The sequence below is a fragment of the Panthera onca genome, chromosome A2 (assembly GCF_046562875.1).
Source record: "Panthera onca isolate mPanOnc1 chromosome A2, mPanOnc1 haplotype 2, whole genome shotgun sequence".
NCBI lineage: Eukaryota > Metazoa > Chordata > Mammalia > Carnivora > Felidae > Panthera > Panthera onca.
Window position 1 is genome coordinate 115474422 of NC_138340.1, and position 23071 is coordinate 115497492.

The 23071-nt window shown below is 38.1% G+C and overlaps 1 protein-coding gene, 1 non-coding gene and 1 pseudogene across 5 annotated transcripts in view; 2 read left to right on the top strand and 1 right to left on the bottom strand.

The window, feature by feature from the left end:
• IGF2BP3 (insulin like growth factor 2 mRNA binding protein 3) overlaps window positions 1–23071 on the bottom strand; it is a 154480-nt gene that overhangs the window by 108390 nt on the left and 23019 nt on the right. The gene's annotated exons all lie outside the window — the stretch shown is intronic.
• Window positions 686–789, top strand: LOC144615775 (U6 spliceosomal RNA). Its single transcript, XR_013554398.1, has one exon. It is a non-coding gene; the product is annotated as a U6 spliceosomal RNA (small nuclear RNA).
• On the top strand, window positions 6176–6500 carry LOC132679282 (small nuclear ribonucleoprotein F pseudogene; annotated as a pseudogene).

Here is a 23071-nt window from a genome sequence, read left to right on the forward strand (position 1 = left end):
CTAAGTTTCATTCAAGCACCTGACAGTAAGAATTAGCAGCACAGTTTTAAGTAACTAAGTATTCATCCCCATTGGACTCTTTTGTGGGTATACGTATTACCAAAAATTTTCTCCACAAGTACACCTGTGAGTGTACATACAGAGTTTAGGTCAACTAGCAGGTAATTATTCTTATCACAAAAACAAGTATCTACCTCACAGGGCTCCCAAGAAATTCTGTGAATAGAATACCATCTTTCGTATATTAGAAGTAATCCGTTAGCCATGTTTTCTCAAAGCATTCTTCAAAATGTATATCCAACATCCATTTACTTATTGGTAGTTACTCCAAAATAATTTTTTCCTAAACGGCTGTCCGGTTTCCATTATCGGATTCTCTCAAGTTTCATTTTAGACAAACATCAGGATTATTTTCATATAGTTACTGTTCTCACATCTAGAGTTGTTCTTTCCCACTTATCAGTCAGTAACTTATTTAAAACTCTGCTCCTAACCCCATGCTCCCTTCTTACCAGTTTAAGAGTCAAAAGGCTCAAGATTACAAGCGTCCCAGCAAAGGTATGAATTCTCACCATCCAGCACAAAAAAACAAACTTCTGACCTGGTGAGTACTTGAGAAAATCCATCCCACCCCACTGTACTTATCAGGTCGGCTGTACACAAAGCCCCATCACTTGCGTGATCCATGCTCCCTTCGGCAGCACATACACTAAAACTGAAACAATAGAGCAGTTAGCATGTCCCCTGCATAAGGATGACATGCAAATTCATGAAGCATTCCACATTTTTTACATATAAATTTGCTATATAGAAGTTTTCCAAGTGATTTTTCTTTTCTCCCCCCCCCCCCCCGTATTAGGTTTTCCCCCCTATTAATACAAGTAAATCCAGAGGGCACCTGGCTAGCTGAGTTGGTAGGGCATGCAACTCTTTATCTCAGTCATGACTCTCAGCCCCACATTGTATGTAGAGATCACTTTAAACCAACAAATAAATAAAACAAGTTTAGATTTTATGAAAAAATACTATAAGTAAATCAAGTTCATTCATTTTTTTGTTTTTTTTAATGTTGATTTTTGAGAGTGAGAGACACAGAATGTGAGCAGCCAAGGGGCAGAGAGAGAGGAAGACACAGAATGTGAAGCATTCTGTCAGTGCAGAGCCCGAAGCAGGGCTCAAACTCACAAACCAAGAGATCCTGACCTGAGCTGAAGTCAGATGCTTAACCGACTGAGCCACCCAGGGGCCCTGTCAAGTTCATCCATTTAAAAAAGAAAAAAAAATACAATCACTTGCTTCACTCATCTCCCATCCCAGCTTTTAACATTACGTTATATTTAGGTTTGATCCTAAATAGTTAAGAGTCAAGAAAATAGATATTGATACATATCTACTGTATGATTACCTAATCATTAAAGTTCAGTTTAACTATCAGGAAGCAAATTAAGTTGGTATTCTACCTCCACCTGACATACACCTGAAAAACAATAGGAAACACACACTTTGAGAACAGAGACCAATTAGAGTGTCTCATTCTCAGAAACTGGAACAGTGCTTGGCACCTGAGAAGCAATCAACTGATAGTTAAACAATCAACTGATACTTAAATCTATATAAATATAGATTATAGAATTTATTATCATCTATAAAGGGGAAGAAAAACACAAGAATTCACAGCTCTGCTAACCAGAAACTACTAGCATTTCCAATGATTTTCTTACACCTCATAAGGAGAGAGAAAAACCAGAACATTTAATCAACTATTGTTTAAAAAAAAAAAAAAGCCTTAACAATTTATTTTATCATATAGAATTTAAAGGTTTCCCCCAACAAGGAAAAATGAGGTAAAGTTTAAGTTCTCAGCTAAGAGATAAAAATCTTCAAAAATGCTTACTGTGCTTGAAATATTAGTTATAATGACAATTCAATACTCTTTACTAGGAAAAAATACTATTAGAAGCAAGTTTAATTACAGAATAAGGGAGCAACAGAGAAGCTCCCATAGATTCCAAAGAGCATCTTCAAGATCTTTAGTAATCAATGCAACTGATTTAAACTGATTTTGTAACAATTTTCAAAATTACATAAAACTAGAAAAATATCAACCTCCATATGCCATACCAGGTTCATTTATTAAGTACGATCACCTTATTTTGTTTATCTATAACTCAAACCAGTACCAGCCAAGTTCCACTTACATGGCCTGTCATGCAGAAGTACATCAGTAAACAGCTATAAAAGGACTTTTGTTTAAAAATAACCATAGAGGTGTCGTGATGACTCAGCCCATTAAGCTTTTGACTTCAGCTCAGGTCATGATCTCACAGTTTGTGAGTTCAAGCCCCGCATATGGCTCTGTGCTGACAGCTCAGAGCCTGGAGTCAGCTTCAGATTCTGTTTCTCCCTCTTTTTCCCTCTGCCTCTCTCATGAAAGCATGTGCATGCTTTCAAAATAAATAAAACATTAAAAAAATTTAAATAACTATAAAACTGGCTGACTGGCTGACTCAGTCTGTAGAGCACACAACTCTTGATCTTGGGATTTTAAGTTCAAGCCCCATATGGAGTGTAGAAATTACTTAAAAGTAAAATCTTTAAGGATGGCTGGGTGGCTAAGTCGGTAGAGCACGCAACTCTTCATTTAGGGGTTTTGAGTATAGAGATTGCTTAAAAATAAAACATTTAAGGGGCGCCTGGGTGGCTCAGTCGGTTGAGCGTCCGACTTCAGCTCAGGTCATGATCTCACGGTTCCTGGGTTCGAGCCCCGCATCGGGCTCTGTGCTGACAGCTCAGAGCCTGGAGCCTGTTTCAGATTCTGTGTCTCCCTCTTTCTCTGCCCCTCCCCTGTTCATGCTCTGTCTCTGTCTCAAAAATAAATAAATGTTAAAAAAAAAAAAATTTTTTAAATAAAAAATAAAAATAAATAAAACATTTAAAACTTAAAAAAAAAAAAAAACTATAAAGCCATCACTGCTCCTCAAAGTGTTTAACAAAAATTCCTTGATATCATATATCCACTCTATTTCCAGTTGTTTAATAAATATCTTTGTACAGCTGGCTTATTCGTATCAGGATTCTGATGATAGTTAAGGGGTGCATGGCTAGATTAGTTGGTAGAGCATGTGATTCACGAACCTAGGCTTCTGAGTTCAAGCCCCACATTGGGTGTGGAGCTTGGGAGGGGAGGGAAGGGGAAGGAAAGAAAAGATCCCAACCAGATGTACATACGTGCAGAGTTCTTTTTGCCATTTATTTGACAGGTCATAAATCCTGCATGATTACTCATTCTGAATTTTATCCACTGTATCCCTTTTGTGTCATTTTCAGTAATTGTTTGGTATGTTGAATTTCATATACAATGATATGTAATATTTTTATATTATAAAGCATAAAACATCTAGGAACACAACCACCCAAATAATTAGAACAAGACAATTGAAGCTACCCATGCTTCTCTCCCACTCCAAATGCCTGTCTCCTGGAATGTACTCATTGCACCAAATTTGTCATTCTTATGCCTTTTACTTATGAATATTCATCTCTCTTTTAAAATGATTAAGTAGGCAAAATACTATTATCAATCCTTAAAAATGAACAAAAATTTAATATTAAATATCTAGTCACAGTTCTACAATTTTTCAATTTTGTTTCAAATTTGTTCAATCAGTATCCCAAAAGAGCTATACACTGCATTTGGCTGATTATGATTCTAGTCTCATAGCCCATGTTTCCTTTTTTTTTTTCCCCCTTGCAACTTATTTGGGGGAGAAAAAACCCAAATCCTGTCATTTGTCCTATAGATTCTTCACTGCGTGGATTTTGCTAATTACACCCCCATGGTGCTGTTTAGTATTCTCCTCTGTCCCCTGTAAATGTAGTAATTAGATCTGAAGATTCAATTTGTTTTTTCTTGTTGTTTGTTCGGGGAGATACAATAATTTATCACAAGCAGTGTTTTATACTTCTGCAAGGAGATGTGTTATCTCTAGCTGTCTTTCTGTGATGCTGCAATCATGAATGATCACTACCTAAATCCATTATTTCATTCAAGGTTGAAACTAACTTTCTCATTTTATCATGCCTTATTTTTTATTTATTTTTTTTTTTTAGCTTGAGTTCTTCTATTAAGAACAACTTTCTCAGGTGCCTGAGTGGTTCAGGTGTTAAGCATGACTTCGCTCAGGTCATGATCTCATGGTTCATGAGTTTGAGCCCACTGGGTGAGCTCCCACTTCAGGTAGAACTCAAACCCCATTTCGCTCATGCGTGCTCTCTCTCTCTCTCTCTCCCTCTGCCCCTCCAGGGATTACCTTGTGCCCTCTCTCAAAAATAAAATGAATGAATGAATAAATGAACCGATCCATCAGTATTAAAAACAAAACAAAAACTTTCTCTTAGGTGCCTGCGTGGCTCAGGCACTTAAACATCTGACTTCAGCTCAGGTTATCAGGTTACAATCTCACAATTCATGAGTTTAAGCCCCACATCGGGTCCTCTGGTGTCAGCGCAGAGCCCATTTCCAATCCTCTTTCTTTCTCTCCCCCTCTCCCCCAAATAAGTAACAACATTAAAAAAAAAAACCCAAAAACCTAGCGTTATTTAAAAACAAAGAAACACTTTCCCTTGTCAAATATTTGTAACTCTGAAGCACAGTAGGTACAGTGAAGACAGGATAAATAATTGACTCTATCCCTTCTGCAGCGGATGGTTTTGTGCCCCTTATCACAACCCCTCACTCGGGTCTGATTTCATCCACAGCTGTGGCAGACAGGCCTAGGTACAGTGAGGTTTGCTCTGCCTCCTTCCACCCCTAAGCACACACTCAGGCATCTCTGTTTTACTTCAGGGCTTTCTCCAACGCCTCAGAAGAGTAGAAGAGCAGCCTAGAAGCAAAGGAGATGAAACCCTCAAGACAATACACAGTTTACAAGGGAAGGGTACTAGCCAGGACATAAATGCCTCTCTTCATCTGCAAGGCATTCTGTACATTTCTCTAAGGTACCATTTCGTTTCAGCAATTTCATTAAAGCACCTTTCATTAAAGCACTTTTCGTTCCAAAATAAATCAGCTTCATGAAAATCCTCATCTCTATCTCTTCTTTCAGCAGTTCAAAGGCATTGTTACTTCACAATTGTATTTTCAGAATAAGGAATTGGCGTTCTGGCATTGTCCAAAGAGGACCAAATGTTTACTTCTTTTCAGTATCATAAATTCACAGTCATAGATATTTTGAGTGTATCAATCTAATGCATTAATTCCTTTTGATGCTCCAAATACCTCATCTTTAGTCAGTCAATGCAAGCTTCTTCATATTGACTCCTGCATCTTGTGACAGGACTCCAATAATCTAGGAGAACTCCTTTGCTTTCTGTTACAACACTGTAATCCAGGTTCAGCCGGCACAGTTCCTAGCCCCATCTGCAATCAGCTTTTTCTACATAAAGCGCTAGTCCTTTTTAATCAGAAATAATACACTGAGACACAATCTAGTCACTAGCGTGTTCATTATTATTGGGTTGGTCATTGCTCCTAGGCCACAGCTGGAAAATACATATACATTTTGTGTGAAAGAGAAATAAACCACGTGTTCATGCTGATTACTTTCAATTCAAATTTTAGATTACTAGGTTGTTGCCAAGTGTCTTTGATATTTGCATCTTGTCTTCCACTGTAAGGTCTGACAGCAGGTAAGAAAGTAAACAAGATGGGCCTTGATGGCTCAGTCGGTTAAGTGTACGACTTTTGATTTCGGCTCACATTACCATCTGACAGTTTGTGAGTTCAAGCTCCACCTTTGGCTCCAAGCTGACAGCAGGGAGCCTGCTTGGGATTATCTTTCTCCCTCTCTCTGCTCCCCCCACCCCCCAATTGCTCACCTGCTCTTTCAAAATAAATAAACTAAAAAAAGAATTTAAACAAGAAAACGCTTCATGTCTGTTATGGACAGAATGCTTTTGTTCCTGCACCTCCCACCTCCCAAAATTCCTATGTTGCAGCCACAATCTCCCTTGTAATGGTACTACGTACGAAAGGGGCCTTTGAAAAGTACTAGGGTGTAGATGAGGTCATGAGGGTGGAGCCCCCATAATACAAGTATGATCTTTTTTTTTTTTTTTAAGAATTTATTTATTGAAGCTCCGTGATTCGCACCCAACCATAGCTACTCCAGTCATGAGGGACAGACAACAGCTGGATTGGCGGCGAGTAGCCCACAGCATTTGCTTATAGTAGCGATGAGTTTGCCCCTCGACCGCAAACATTTCCTGAATGGATTAACAGGAAGGCCGGTAATGGTGAAACTTAAGGGGGAATGGAGTACAAAGGCTACCTTGGTATCTGTAGATGGCTATATGAACATGCAGCTTGCAAACACAGAAGAACACATAGATGGAGTATTGTCTGGACATTTGGGTGAAGTTTTTTAAGTCCTTTATATCAGGGGTGTTGAAGAAGAGGAAGAAGATGGGGAAATGAGAGAATAGCATCTTTTGTGGGGAATTTTTTATATGTCTATTTCTAGACAACAAAATTTTCCAAAAAAAAAAAAAAAAAAAAAACTTATTTATTTTTTAAGTAATCTCTTCCCCCAGTGCAGGGCTCACACTCACAACCCCGAGGTCAAACTCACAATCCCGAGATCAAGAGTCACATGCTCTTCTGACTGAGCCAGCTGGGCACCCAGGATTGCGATCTCTGCAAGAAGAAAGACCAGGGGTCTCTCCACCAGCACATGCTGAGGAGAGGCCATGTGAGCCACAGCAAGGAGGTATCTCTCTACAGGCCAGGAAAAGCAGGCCCTTATCAAGAACAGAAAGAACTGCCTGCACCTTGAGGGTTTCCCAGGCTCTAAAACTGTGATGAATAAATATCTATTGTTTAAGCCCCGCGGTCTGTGGTATTTTGTTACAGCAGCACACACTGCTTATGACAGTGTCTGCGTTCAACCCTCACAGCATTTTATCGATTAGGAAACAACAGCATAAGTTTAACTTGTCCAAACACACACTGCTGATGTGTAGCAGGGTCAGAATATACCTCTGGGCATTCTAGCTCCAGAGCCTATCCCCTTAATTACACTATATTCCATTTTATTGATTTCACTTATAATCCAACCAATAATGTAACCACATCAAATGACTTCAGAAAAATTACAGGCTATAATTTTTGTTAAGCCCTAAAGGTCAAGTATAGGTTAATCCTACACAAAACTTTCACTTTTCCCTACAGCTTTAAACCATATGATGATCATTTACACATCAAGACTCAATACTGACATTAAAAGGACAAGGTTACGTATTAATAACAAGAAAGGAAGGCAACAATGCTGAAAACTTGGCTAACTCAACTGCCCAAGACAACTGTATACACACGCCATCAGGCACTTCTGAAGCCAGTCATTTCACAGTAAGTCCTAATGCAAGAAACAAAAATGTATTAAGGCTTGCAACCTTCTGTCCAAACTACCTACAGATACTGAATGTGTATTTTCTTCATCTTATTTCTTCCAAAAGGCTCTATCACACCCCTTTCCATCAGTACTTATACAAATCAAGGGAATCACTAAATTCCCACTTCATAAGGAGACTCAGGCTCTCATCACAATCTAAGGGGCTAATACCAGCAGAAGGCAGGAAGAGAAAACCAAGTCTAATATTAACAGGTTTCTCTTTGCCTTGTTTTCTTATTCAAACAAGTGGGATACATCGTCCACATTTGGACCACTTTTAAGCCTCTTAAATCCACCACTTGGAGGCACTCTGTACTAGCTCAGATTTTCATTCCAGTTGTGCCCAACCAATTCAATTTATATGTAAAAAGCAGTTTTACTCAGCCAAATTCAAAACTGCTAATTACCTGTATTAATAGTATTCAATATTTACATACAAGTATCTCCTTTTTTATTTTATACAGTTAAGAATTTTAAGTAGCTCTTTAAAAGGTCAACCTCAATTTTTAAAAAGTTTAATATACCTTGCTGATGCAAAGGGGCAACTGGCATAAATAACCCTGACTAATCACTGACTTGGTCATCTCTTATCAAAGCCTCTGACTAGAGATATAGCCTCTAACTCAAGTATTCTCTTTTTTGTTGTTGTTATTTCCTTATATAAAGCTGTAACATGCTCAAAGACCTTAAACTTGTAAATAGAGAAAACTACACAGAACCCAGAGATCCAGGTAAAAGGGATCATTACACACTCTGGCTGGTAGAATCATGGGCAGTTTTCAAATTTTGTTTTTGTTTTATAAAATAAACCTTACTAATTGTTACGGGGGAATCAGCCTTATTTCCAACCTGTAGTGTAACATAAAATGAAGCAAGAGAAACCAGTTATAGATTCCAACAGTTCTAACTAGTGTTGTAATACCAGTTTTCTCTTTCCCAAACATTTTACAGTCTAGCAAAAGAAATCAGACATTTTAGGACAGTCTTAAAAAATGGTCCGTACAAACAGGAAGGAGGGAGCAACATGGAGATTTAGGGGTAAATCAGGTACATCTCAGGTAAAGAATTTCTGTGAAAGGGCTTTATACTGGTCGTGGAGCCTATTTAAAAAAAGAAAAAAATAATAATCTGTCAAAAATTGAATTCACTTACGGAATTGACAGAAGGTCACAAGTACTGTAAAGAAAAACATATTTGCTCCAACAGTTAAAGAGGATGCCAGATCCTAGTGAACCGAATACTGGATGGAAGAAAGGAAAATAAGACAAAGTATGTTGTCCCCTCAACTATAAAGGTAAAGATATGATTCCAAGTGCGGTCTAAGGATCAATTACGTTAGACCCAGGAGGACTTTCTTAAAGATTTCAGGGCCCCAATGAAGACCTCCTGAATCAGATTCTCTGGGGACCACTGATATCTACTGATATCAGTAGGGGGCAAGTTCCAGGAGGGCAAAATTATTTCCATCTTATTCACTGTTGTATGTTCAAGTGCTTAGCAAATTGCCTGGCTCATAATTTGCAATTTACTCAACATTGCTCAAACAAGGAATAAACAAAAATTATTCTGTGAAGTTTATTATTTTGAGAGAGAATGCACACACATGTGAGGGGGAGAGAGTGCGCACGAGAGAGAGGAGAGGAGAGGAGAGGAGAGGAGAGGAGAGGAGAGGAGAGGAGAGGAGAGAAGAGAAGAAGAGAAGACCCAAGCAAGCCCCACACTGAACTGACACATGGTTCAACCACACAACTACGAGATCATGACTGAGCTGTTATCAGGAGTCAGACGTTCAACCAACGGAGACATCCGGGCACCATCAACAAAAATTCTAAGTAAAAATCTCAAGTGTTTCTTCTGTCACCCCCTTGCTCCCAGATCCCCATGGGAACACGTCCATGTTTTAGTCCCCTCAAATAAAAGAGGTGTATTTGTGTTTTAAAGTTGCACACCTTGGGGAGCCTAGGTGGCTTGGGATTCTTTCTCTCTCTCTCTCTCTCTCTCTCTCTCTCCCTCCCCCTTTCTGCCCCTCCCCTGCTTGCGCACTCACATTCTCTCTCTCCCTGTCAAACTTCAAAATAAAATAAATATAATAAAATAAATAAAATAAAACAAAACAAAACAAGGTGGCTCAGTCAGCTAAGCGTCCAACTCTTGATTTCAGCTCAGGTCATGATACCAGGGTTGTGGGATCGAGAGTCGCACCTGGCTCCGCGCTGAGCCTGCTTAAGATTCTCTCTCCCCCTTTCCCTAAAATACTAATACCAATAATAATAATGTAATAAAAAAAATAAAGTTGCACACCTCATCATCTTCATCTGTGTACAACAGTCTCATAGCCCTAAGTATATGGATGGGGTCCATATACTTGGTGGGGTCCAAGAAAGGCTGAATGTCTATTACTAATGCTTGCAAGTACACACTGCTCATAGGAGACAATGTCCCATCAATAGGAGACAATGTCCCATCGATAGAGGAATACAAAATTCTTACACTTCTTTAAGATACATGCAAAGCAATATGACAGAATAGTGTTCGAAAATTGATTTGATCCTTGATTCCTGAATAACCAAAGATTTCTGTAGTCTTCATAACTAACTTAATCTGAAAATGAGCCTTTAACCAAAAAGTCATCACCAGTATTTCAACCAACCATAGGAACACATGCAGTTGAATATTAGGGAGTCACTATTTAAACAAAAAGCTCATGGCCTGTGTAACTCTAAAGCACATTAACACAATAAAACCTATTACACATATCTTCCTTGAAAATTAGGGTGATCACAAGGGAATACTTAGGTACAAAACCTGTAATATGTTTGAGTCACACTGAAAATTAATCCTTCTCTTAAAAAAGAGACAATCATTCCATATTTTTTCACAGTTAAACTAATTTTATAAATACCAACGCATTTTTTTCCAGCAAGACTCATTTTTAAAAAAGTTATTTTAAAAGCTGTAGGTCTTAAAACAACTCTGTCCAATGGAATAGCCACTAGCCACATGAGGCTTAAAATGTGGCAAGTCCAGTCTGAATTATTCTGTGAGTATAAAATGTAACAGATTTTGAAGATGAAGAAAATGAAGAAAGAGGCTAAGTTCGATCTAAAATTTTTCAACTATTTTCAATACTGATCACATGTTAAAAGACTAAAATTTTAGATGAATTGGTTCATATAAAATACAAATATTAATTTTACCAGTTACTTTTTACTTCTTACTGTGGCTAATAGAAACCTTAAAATTGCATATATATACAGTTTACATCTTTCAGCTGGACTGAGCTGTTTTAAAATTTGGTATACTTGATACTGAAAGGTAAAACTAATTTACCAAATTTTGCTTCTCAATGTAATTTCAGGATCAAGAAACAAAGTTTCATATAGATTAATTATTCCTCACTTAAAAGTCACCATCACGGGGCACCTGGATGGCTCAGTCGGTTAAGCGGCCGACTTCGGCTCGGGTCATGATCTCACGGTCCGTGGGTTTGAGCCCCGCGTCGGGCTCTGTGCTGACAGCTCAGAGCCTGGAGCCTGTTTCCGATTCTGTGTCTCCCTCTCTCTCTGCCCCTCCCCCGTTCATGCTCTGTCTCTGTCTCAAAAATAAATAAATGTTAAAAAAAAAAAAATTAAATAAATAAATAAATAAATAAAAAAGTCACCATCACTAAGTGAACTATAACTGTATCTGCAAGAAGAGGTGTTTTAAGGTGACTAAACTATTTTTTTTTTCAAGTCAATTGTACCCTCAATGTGGAGCTTGAATTCATGACTCCAAGATGAAGAGTCACATGCTCCACTGACTAACCCCAAGGTGATTAAACTCTTAAGCATTGTATTTAAAAAAAAAAAAAAAAAAAGTGCTATATTTTGAATATATGGGTATCTCTACATTAACGTGTTTTTTTTTTTTTTTTAAATGTTTATTTTTGAGAAACAGATTGTGAACAGGGGAGGAGCAGAGAAAGAGGGAGACACAGAATCTGAAGCAGGCTCCAGGCTCTCAGATGTCAGCACAGAGTCCGACGCAGGGCTTGAACTCACGAACTGTGAGCATGACCTGAGCTGAAGTCGGACACTTGACCAACTGAGCCACCCAGGCACCCCTCTACGTTAATGGTTTTTATTTTACATTACTGCGAACTGGATGTAGTCCTTATCTAAGGTAAATCCTAAATCCTCGGATTTTTTTTTTTTAAGTGAAAAGGTTAAAGTTTACTGTTATTAAGTTCTATCCCCTACTCATGAACTTTAGAAACTGTAACAATCTGGGGCACCTGGGTGGCTCAGTAGGTTAAACAACTGACTCTTGACTTTGGCTCAGGATATGATGTCACGGTTACTGAGTTTGAGCCCCACACTCAGAACCTGAGTGAGGTTCTGCACTGATAGCACAGAGCCTGCTTAGGATTCTTTCCCTTTCGCCCTACCCCTCCCCTGCTCCCGCTCTCGAGCTATCACTCTCTCTCTCAAAATAAAAAATAAAAAGAATTCTTATGTAGCAAGAAAATGAAGAAAGAGTATAAGTTTGATCTAAATACCTTGATCTGACATCCCTTGCCCTAGGTAGGCAACCCAACTCTTGCTTTTCTCCAAAGATATAACCTTACTCAACTTTGCAGATAATCAATCTTTCTCTCAGCAGGGAGTACAAACAACAAATAATATAAACACGATGCTACCTTGCCAACCTGATAGTGGCCAATTTTTTCCTGCTTAATAAGCTACTTTTCTTTCTGTTTAGACAAAAAATAAACCAAAAAAGTATGTTTATACTACTTAAGGAAGAATACATTGAAGAATCTATGGTTCACTTCACTGCAACATGCTTCCTCATCTATATCTATCCTTGAATTCACAGGAAAAAAACTATTTGAATCTGTTATTCCTTTAAACAAATAAAACTTGGCCAAGATATTAAAACATTCTCATGTCTTGCCTATGACATGTTTGCCAATTAAAAAAAAAAAACAGGCATACTGAATATGATTAATTCTCTAGAGCTACGGTGTCCTCTGCAGACAGAGGTTCATGTTAAAAGACACCACATCAGCAAAAATCAAGACCCTGGGAAACTCTCCAACACAAATATCTAAGTTTTCTAACAAATTTCAAAGAAAAGATGGGGAACCTAGACATTAAAAAAAAAAAAAGACAAAAAAAAAAAAACCCAAAGACATATCAACCAATCACCAATGTACAGAACTTAACATAAATCCTAATTCAAATAAATTCTTAAAAAAATATTTAGGGGTGGGGCGCCTGGGTGGCTTGGTCGGTTAAGCGTTGGACTTCGGCTCAGGTCGTGATCTCACGGTCCGTGAGTTCGAGCCCCATGTCGGGCTCTGTGCTGACAGCTCAGAGCCTGGAGCCTGTTTCAGATTCTGTGTCTCCCTCTCTCTCTGCCCCTCCCCTGTTCATGCTCTGTCTCTGTCTCAAAAATAAATAAACGTTAAAAAAAAAATAAATTCTTAAAAAATATATATATTTAGGGGAAACCTGACTGGCTCAGTCAGTAAAGCATGTGATTCTTGATCTCAGGGTCTTGAGTTCAAGCCCCATGTTAAGCTTACAGCTTACATTAAAAAATAAAATCAGAATGGAAACTTAAGGGGCGCCTGGCTGGCTCAGTCAGCAGAGCATGAGACTCAATCTCAGGGTGGTGAGTTCAACCCTCAGTTGGGTGTGAAGCCTATTAAAACACACACACACAACTGGGAAAAATGAGACTTTTCATTATCAGTGAATTAGTGCCATTGTTTTTTATAATTATGGTATTGTCTATTTTTTTTTTAAGTCCTTGTCTTTAAAGATGCAATCTGAAGAAATTAGGAACATAATATACTTGCTATCTTGAATTTGCTTCAGAAATCATCAGAGGTATTAATATCCAAAAAGGCTGGTCATCAGCTGGTGATTCTTGAAGCCAGGTGGCAGGTAAGGAGGATTTATTATATTGTTGTTTCTACTGTAGTACTTTTGAAATTTCCACATTTTTTTTCTGCTCTCTAGTATCTGGAAGTCACTATCTTCGAAAATGATAAATTCCATCAAAATCAAACTGTGGGCTTGTTAGTACTTGTAACATGAGAAAGGAAGTTTTAGATGAAAAATATGATTTAAGTTGATATAACTGTCTGAGAGTAAAAAAACTTTAAGTACTTTTCACTCACATGACCTTCAACCACACTAGCATTTCCCATACTTCAGAAACACTAAAAGGTTCTAAAATTGTTGCTTTAGACAACAGTCTCTTTTTGCCTCGGGTGGATAGTGCAAGATTCATTTTGCTCTAATAACTACAGTTAAACTTCAAATATAGAATAACCACAAAACTCTATCTTATACAATGTATGTTAATGAAATTATCTGTACTATTCACTTAAAAAGAATCACTGCACTGTGCAAAAATTTTATACAATGTGCATTTATGCCAATTCTGATACAAACAAGAGATACCACAGATGAAATAGAACATTTAAAAAATTTTTAAGTTTATTTTATTTTGGGAGAGAGAACATGCACAAGCGAGGGGGGGGGGGGTGAGAGGGGGAAAAGGAGAATATCAAGCAGGCTCCACACTGACAGTGCATAGCCTAATGTGGGGCTCAAACTAATGAACCCACAAGATCATGACCTGAGCCAAGATCAAGAGTCCAACACTTAACTGAGACACTCAGGCACCCCAAAAAGTTTCATTTCCTAGCTAGCCAGACTAAAGTCAGAAATACCCAGGGAGGTTAATCATTTCCAGATTATTTATGCCCCAAGTACAATTTAAGAATCAATTTTTAAATTTCAACAATATTGATAATTAAAATAACAGATACCATTTATTCAGTTACTCCTAAGGGGTAAAAGATCATGTCAGGCACTTGAAATATATTTACGCTGTGTCCTTATACCAACAACCAAGCTCAGTAGGCATTAATACTCCCACTTTATAGATTAAGGAAATTGTCTCAAGGGATTCTTTTAACCAAGGTCAAAAAGCAGGTAAATGAAAAGTCAAATTCAAATTTGAACTCCAATTTCCATGCTATTTATACATTAATTTTACAGGTCTACTATTTAGCTTCTGTGTAAGAAAAAAATCACTTATACAGATCTTCAAGAAAACTGTCCAATATAATCATAATAATATAAATCTCAATCTCTTGAAGAAAATACTCGAAATTGTCTAGTTTACATCCACCTTTCAGAGGAGGACCAAGGAGGTCACACCAAAACAGAGTAAATCATTTCAAGGTAACCAAAACACCCAGCCTCACCCAGCAGCTAACAGGACACATGAGTAAGACAAATAACTCTGACAATAAAAGATGTAATGAATTTGGCATTTCAAGAAGTTCCCTTCTTCTGGGAAGTCCCTTCAAGGGCCCCATATGCTTAGATGGGATAGTCGCTTGATAAAATAACATTAAAGTATTAGGCATTAGTCTTTTAGGGGCACCTGGGTGGCTCAATTGGTGGAGCATGCAACTCTTAATCTCAGGGTTGGGAGTTTGAGCCCCCCACTGGGTGTAGAGATTATTTAATAAAACTTAAAAAAAAAAAAAAAAAAAAGCTCTATGATAATCTAGTTGTGTTTTTTTTCTTTAAAACTTCAGTAATATATTTCATGTTTCCAAATCATATTCAGACTTCCAATTATATTCTGAAAAAAAAAAAAGATGACAAATTTCCAGGAGCAGTAATGGTAAAATCTACATAATAAATTTAAACCAAGATGCTAGAAAATTCAATAGCTCCACTTTCAGCATCATATTTAGAAAGTAACATGTTAAAACTGTCTGTCATGGGCACCTGGCTGGCTCAGTCTGGACAATCTAGAATGTAATATCATGCTTATAATCAGTGCTGTTAGGGGCACCTGGCTGGCTCAGTCATTGAAGCATGCAACTCTTGCTCAGGATTCTGAGTTTGAGCCCCACATTGGGTGTGAAAATTACTTAGAAAAATAAAATCTTGAACAATAATAACAGGGGCATCTGGGTGGCTCAGTTAAGCATCTCACTTTTGGTTTCGGCTCAGGTCATGATGTCATAGTTCTTGAGACTGAGCCCCGCGTCAGGCTCTGTGCTGACAGCACAGAGACTGCTTAGGATTCTCTCTCCCTCTCTCTCAAAATAAACACATTTTAAAATAAATAAGTATCAGTGTGATTATCTACAAAAACACAGTACCTATGACTAACATCTCCAAATCCATGGAGGACATAGTCTCTGAAAGATTGTTTGGTCCTCTTTACCACGTTAATGTAACTGGCCAAAAAGTTTAGCATAAATCACAAGGAGCCGGGGCACTGAGCACCAAAGGTATATAAGGCTCTCACCTTTGCACAGAACATACCGTCAAACGTACCCACAGCACATCTACCTACCCTCAGCCTTTCTCTATAATATAGACATCAACAGTTTAAAATGGCCCTTTCCTCCCCTGCACCCCCAGCCCTTTCCTCAATGCTCTAATCCTTCTGAAAGCTTTTCTAGTAGAAAAACCATCACAAACTAAATCTGTCGTTAACAATCTGCAAAGGGCATTAAAATTTTAGTGGGCTGGGCTTTAGACTTTAACACCTTGTAAAAATGTTGAAATAAAAGCTTATGCATTTTCAAAACACTTAAGAACGTGTTAAGCAGCCAAGCACTTTAATTAATTGCCTCAAGACTGACTGGTAGAAACAAATGCAAATAAGCTATCAAGACGGACTATCCACCAGGAGGCAGCACGCCAGAACACAAACACACCACCCATTTCTCCACACATCAGGTCATTTTAATTTTTACTCAGGCTTCAGAAGGGCTGGGAAAGAACCTAGGTCAAAGTTTTAATCTTTTATTTCTAAGAGGTCCTACATCATACACATACACTTACATTTAGCATACTCTACTGATGACTAAAACCCCAACACATCTTAAATTTAAAAATACAATTTCATTTACAAATATTTGGGATTCTAATTCCTTTCCCTACAGAACTGTTTGTTGGATATCATTTAAATATTTATTTACTGCTATGTTTAGAACTGTATTTTGGGACCTGGCAAGGCTTTATAATAAGTAACTAAAAAACTAGAATTATTTTTAAGTTTATTTATTTTGAGACAGAGACAGTTTATTTATTTTGCCCAAGTGGGGAAGGGGCAGAGAGAGAATCCCAAACAGGCTCCACACTGTCAGCACGGAACCCAATGCAGAGCTCGAACTCATGAACCATGAGATCATGACCTGAGCCAAAACCAAGAGTCAGACACTTGACCTATGAGCCACCCACTTACCCAAAACTAGTAGAATTCTATCTTTATTCTCATACAAGTAGAAATAAGCAACAGGAAAAAAATGCTGTATGTGCAATTTGGTCTATCTTTTCAAGAGCCTGTAAGTTCAGAGTCATGACAGGAATCCAAACAAATAGCATGAAAACAACCAAACAGAACTAAATCTGATTTACTTAGAACACACACAACTTAAAATCCTGTAGACTAAAGAGATTTCCAGAATCTTAAGAGCTCCCACCTCTTCCAGAAACTGCAAAGTATCTAATCAGTCTGAAAGACTAAGTCCAGCTATGCAATTAAAGTTACTGCCGATTATGGACAATGGCTAAAAAGATGTTAATGTACGTTTCATACAAATTTGTTTCAAATGAATAAAATTACCATAAAATGTTAATTCTTCTCTTTCACAACTGTAGGTTTAATGCTTTTCTATCTCCCTACCATCTGGGCACATTGGTTACCATTGGCAGGGCTCCACAGAAAAGTTGAAAGAAAAAAACTGCAAGTAAGTCAGGAAGTCAACCTGCAAATACCAACAGCCTTAAAACAAACAAAAACTTTTTTTGTTGTTTGTTTATTTTTGAGAGAGAGACAGAGTGCAAGCGGGGAAGCAGCAGAGAGAGCAGGAGACACAGAATGCAAAGCAGGCTCCAGGCTCCAAGCTGTCAGCACAGAGCCTGACACAGGACTCAACCACGAGATCATGACCTGAGCCCAAGTCGGACACTTAATTGAAACTGAGTCACCCAGATGCCCCTAAAACAATCTCTTGAAACAGACTTATTATCAACTGGCTATGGGTTCATGTCATCTTGGGAATTTTAAAGTTTTGTTCAAATAATGAAGAATTGTAGTTTCAAAACTTTTAACTCAGCATTATCCTGTTTTCTTTATGACTGTAATAACAAGGATACATAATACATACTCAAACTTTCCTGACACCCAACCCCAGATTTCAAGAAGCTGTACTATTTCAAATTAACTAAAAGGTTTAAGTATTGGTGTCTGGCTGCCTCAGTCAGTAGAATATGCAACTCTTGATCTTGAGGCTGTGAGTTCCAGTCCCACAGTGGGTGGACAGATTACTTAAAAATAACATCTTTAAAATAATAAATAAATAAAATATTTCCTTCCTTAAAATCCTTCCTTTAGGCTTACAAATCAAATTGCAGTCTTTTCCAGTTATGTTAATAAGATTTTTCTGCAAAAATTCTAATTTTAAAAATAAAGAGCAGCTTAGGAACCCAGAAAAGTAGTTTAAGAACACCATTAGAGGGAGGAAAAAAACAACAGATTAAAAGTAAAATATTTCATGGGGCGCCTGGGTGGCTCGGTCGGTTAAGTGTCCGACTTCGGCTCAGGTCATGATCTCATGGTTCCTGAGTTCAAGCCCCGCGTCGGGCTCTGTGCTGACAGCTCGGAGCCTGGAGCCTGCTTCAGATCTGTGTCTCCCTCTCTCTCTGCCCCTCCCCTACTCACACTCTGTCTCTCAAAAATGAATAAATGTTAAAAAAAATTTAAAAAATAAAAATAAAAAATAAAAAAAAATAAAAAATAAAAAAAGTAAAGTATTTCAACTCTTTTTAAAAACAAGAATTTGGAGGGTGCCTTGGGTGCCTTAATGGTTTAAGCATCTGACTTCAGCTCAGGTCATGATTTCACCCATTCTGAGTTCAAGCCCCACATCAGGCTCTGTGCTGACACTGAGGAGCCTGCTTTGGATCATCTGTCTCCTTCTCTCTCTGTGATCCTGTCTCCCTCTCTCTCTGTCTCTAATAAACATGCTTGAGCATGTGCTCTAATAAACATTAAAAAAAATTTTTTTTAAACAAACAATTTTGGGGGAAAAAAACACTAAGAGAATTAAATTTAGAACACTGAACTAGTTCCAGTTAATGTAATATTTTATGTACATGTTCTTTAAAAGGCCTGCTCTGAAATTTTCAGAGGTTTGGGGGATTTTTGTTCTTTTTATATTTTTGGTTAATTATTGCACAAAAAATTTCTTCCTTCCATAACTGATGATGGAAATAAACCACATGCTGGAATTTTCAGAAAAGTAGAATGATCTTGGGTACCTGGGTGGCTCAGACAGCTAAGCATCCAACTTTGGCTCTGGTCATGATCTCACAGTTCATGAGTTTAAGCCCTGTGTTGCTTTGTGCTGACAGTTCAGAGCCTGGAGCCTGCTTGGATTCTGTGTCTCCCTCGCTCTCTCTCTGCCCCTCCCCCACTAGCACTCTGTCTTTCTCTCAAAAATAAACCTTAAAAATAAAAAAATTTAAAAAAAGAAAAAATTATAATGATCTGTAACAAGTACTACTAAGGAAACTTAACATATTATTAATATCCTACTAGTAAACAAAGACCTTTAAACAAGTTTTAATGCATTATCAGGCCAGATATAGGTAAATATATTCCTCAATCCAGACTCCACTATTTTGCAGGTGTCTGGCTGGCTCAATACACAGATCATGTGACTCTTGAATCTGAGGGTTGTGAGTTCGAGCTCCACGTTGGATGTAGAGTTTACTTTAAAAAAAAAAAAAAGACTCCACTATTTTTAGTAGTATTGAACATACTGTATTACCACAACTTTCCCTCCTTCCAGATTCCAAAGCACTCTAAAAACTACTTTTTAAGGAGCAACCAGCTGGCTCCATCTAGGGGAGCATGTGACTCTTGATCTTGCGGTTTTGAGTTCAACCACCATATTCAGTGTAGGTTACTTAAAAAATAATAATACAATTCTTAAAAAAAAGAACTGTTTAAAACTTCTAAACAGTAAGGGGCAGAACTAAGTCATTTTTGTTTTCTTTTCTAAAAAGTGCACATTCATAGATGCTTATGTATATGTATACAAACCTCTCCTCCAAAAACACAAGAAACTACACAGTGGTTGCATTTGGAAAAGGGAAAAAGATCATTTTAATCATGTTTATGGTTTCAACTTTGCCATGTGTATTGTCTTTGTTTTTTTAATCTTCCAACCTCTTTCAAGATTTTACTATTTTTTAAATTTTTATTAAGTAATAAGCTCTATGCCCAAGGTGGGGGCTTGAACTCACAACCCTGAGATCAAGGGTCACATGCTCTCCCAACTGAGCCGCCAGGCACCCCTTAAATCTTCCAACCTTTTTAATTACCATAGAAAAAACTAGTTTTACCTAATTCTTTTTTTTTTTTAATTTTTTTTTTCAACGTTTTTTATTTATTTTTGCGACAGAGAGAGACAGAGCATGAACGGGGGAGGGGCAGAGAGAGAGGGAGACACAGAATCTGAAACAGGCTCCAGGCTCCGAGCCATCAGCCCAGAGCCCGACGCGGGGCTCGAACTCACGGACCGCGAGATCGTGACCTGGCTGAAGTCGGACGCTTAACCGACTGCGCCACCCAGGCGCCCCAGTTTTACCTAATTCTTGTGGGTGTTCTGTATATAATATGTTATCTAAAAAAACAGCTTAAGATTATACTTGATTTGTTTCAGCGTGCTCATCACTCACCAAGAGACATAAGATTAAACAGAAACACTGAAGAAATGTATGGCAATGTTCTACCAATTTCACACTATCAAGTTAGCACATCAAAATTTACCTGACTGGGAAAAAGGAATGATCATGAGCTAAAATTAAGTTAGGCTGGTATGGAAAAAAATAACGTACATCTGATTAACAGTTTTTATAAGTGATGTGTACATTAGACAGCACTTATTAACACATTTTCAGGGGACACAGTATCTGAATTTAGACTTAATGTGTCCTACACATGAAGAATGACCTCATTTTCACTAGTTCTAAGACATCCCCAGTAGAGAGTCAAAGATATTAGATTTATTGCATTTAGGCACTCAAGTGTTCAAAATTAAGTACAAAGCTGCTCCTCTAAAATGAAACACTAGACTAGCATGTAAGATTTCATCTAGTATTTTGGACATTAGATTATCAAAATCATTTTTCCATCTGTGCTGAATCATGCCTTTAGCATACCACCACCATGCTAATACCTCTTAACCTTAAAAACCCTCACTTCAACAGAACAACAAAATAAGAGTAACATGCTATAACCTGTAAAATACAAACCAGTGAGTCCATATTACTGGAAACCAACAAATGAAATGAAGAGGGGAAAACTCTTAGAGTAAAATTCCAACTAAAAAATATAGGAAAAGTAACATTTAGAAAGCCATTATAAGGCAGTCACTACAGTAATAATGGTTTCAAGTGAGAATCCTCATTGAAGGCTAAAACTAGTGAAAGTATAAACTGAAATACGATCTTTTCACAGTCTAAAAAAACCCCCCACAAGATTCTTAATACAAAGGAGAAAATATTAATTTTACACTAGAGAAGCCTAGCAGACATAATTACTCTCACGGTATTCCACCGAAAACCCATAACCTGATGCTAACAATGGGAGGAGGGGCATCAGACCAACCGATATTGAGGGACATTCTACAAAATAACTCACTTATACTCCTCAAAAACATAAAGGTCTTAAGGAAACAATAGCAACAAAAACATACAGGAGAGGAAAGACAAAAGACTAGGGAATTGTTCCAGATTAAAAGAAACCAAAGAGGGGCACCTGGGTGGTTCAGTCAACTCGGATCGTGATCTCAAGGTTCCTAAGTTCGAGCCCCAAATGGGGCTGTCAGCACAGTGCCTGCTTCAGATCCTCTTTCTCCCTCTCTCTCTCTTAAAGGGGCACCTGGGTGGCTCAGTTGCTTTGTGGGTTCGAACCCCGCGTCTGACTCTGTGTTGACAGCTCAGAGCCTGGAGCCTGCTTCGGATTCTGTATCTCCCTCTCTCTCTGCCCCTCTCCTGCTTGTGCTCTCTCTCTCTCTCAAAAATAAACAAACATTAAAAAATTTTTAAAAAATAAAAAAATAAAAAATAAATAAACATTAACAAAAATTAAAAGAAACCAAAGGCACATCACAATTAAATACAATATGTAATCCTGGGTTCAATACAGGATCAAAGAAAAAGACACTAGTGGGACGATAGGCAAAATCTGAAGAACATCTACAGATTAAACACTATTGTATCAGTGTTACTTTTTATTTTGGTACTTTTACTATGTCATGTAACAGAATGTTGAGGGTTTCTGTTTGTTTTTTAAGATTTTATTTTTTAAGGGGCACCTGGGTGGCTCAGTTGGTTAAGCATCTGACTTCAGTTCAGGTCATGATCTCATGGTTGATGGGTCTGAGCCCACGTCAGGCTCTGTGCAGACAGCTCAGAGCCTGAAGCCGGCTTCAGATTCTGTGTCTCCGTCTCACGCTCTGTTTCTCAAAAATAATAAATAAATAAATAAATAAATAAATAAATAAATAAAAGCGTTGTATGCTCCACCAACTGTACCAGCCAGGTGCCCCTAGAATGTTCTTGTTTTTAGGAAACACACACTGAAGTACTTACAGGTGAAGAGCAGTAGTTCTGCAACCTACTCTTAAATTTTCCAGAAAAAGTAGGGGAGTCAAAACCAACATTTGAGAAAACTAGATAGAGGGTATATGGATAATCTGTACTGTTTTTACATCTTTCCTGTAAATTGAAATAAAGTTTTTTTTTTTTTTTTACATTTATTTATTTTTGAGACAGAGAGAGACAGAGCATGAACGGGGGGGGGGGGGGGGGGGGGGGGGTCAGACAGAGAAGGAGACACAGAATCGGAAACAGGCTCCAGGCTCTGAGCTGTCAGCACAGAGCCCGACGCGGGGCTCGAACTCACGGACCGCGAGATCATGACCTGAGCCGAAGTCGGACGCTTAACCGACTGAGCCACCCAGGCGCCCCTGAAATAAAGTTTTTAAAGCCTTCCCTTTAAACCACAACTCCTCCAACTCCCATCCCATTCCTCTGATGTCTTTACAGCAATCTACTTGAAAGCCTACCCATGTTTACTGTCTCTACCTCTTCCCCATCTATCCATTCACAAACCCACACCGTTCAGGGTTTCAGTCCTAACTGCTCCATCAAAACTCCACCTATCAAGACTCCAATAATGGTAACATTGCCAACTCCATTCTCACCCTATTCTACATCATTTGTCACAGCTGATGACTCTTACTACTTTAAACACTATGGTAAGTATATACCTCCAGGTACTTTTTCAAGATTCTTCTCCCACCTCATGGGCCTGTCCTCAGGCTCCTTCACTGGTTCCCCCTTCCTCCATTTACTATCTTGTCACTATCCTATCTCCACGTGTCTAACAGGTATCTCAAACTTAACCTGGCAAAACTGAACTGTCTCCCCTATCCCTCATCATACTGCTCCCACAATCTTGCTCCTCATGATTAGTGGAAACTTCATTTTTCCAGGTGCTTTAGCTAAAGCAAT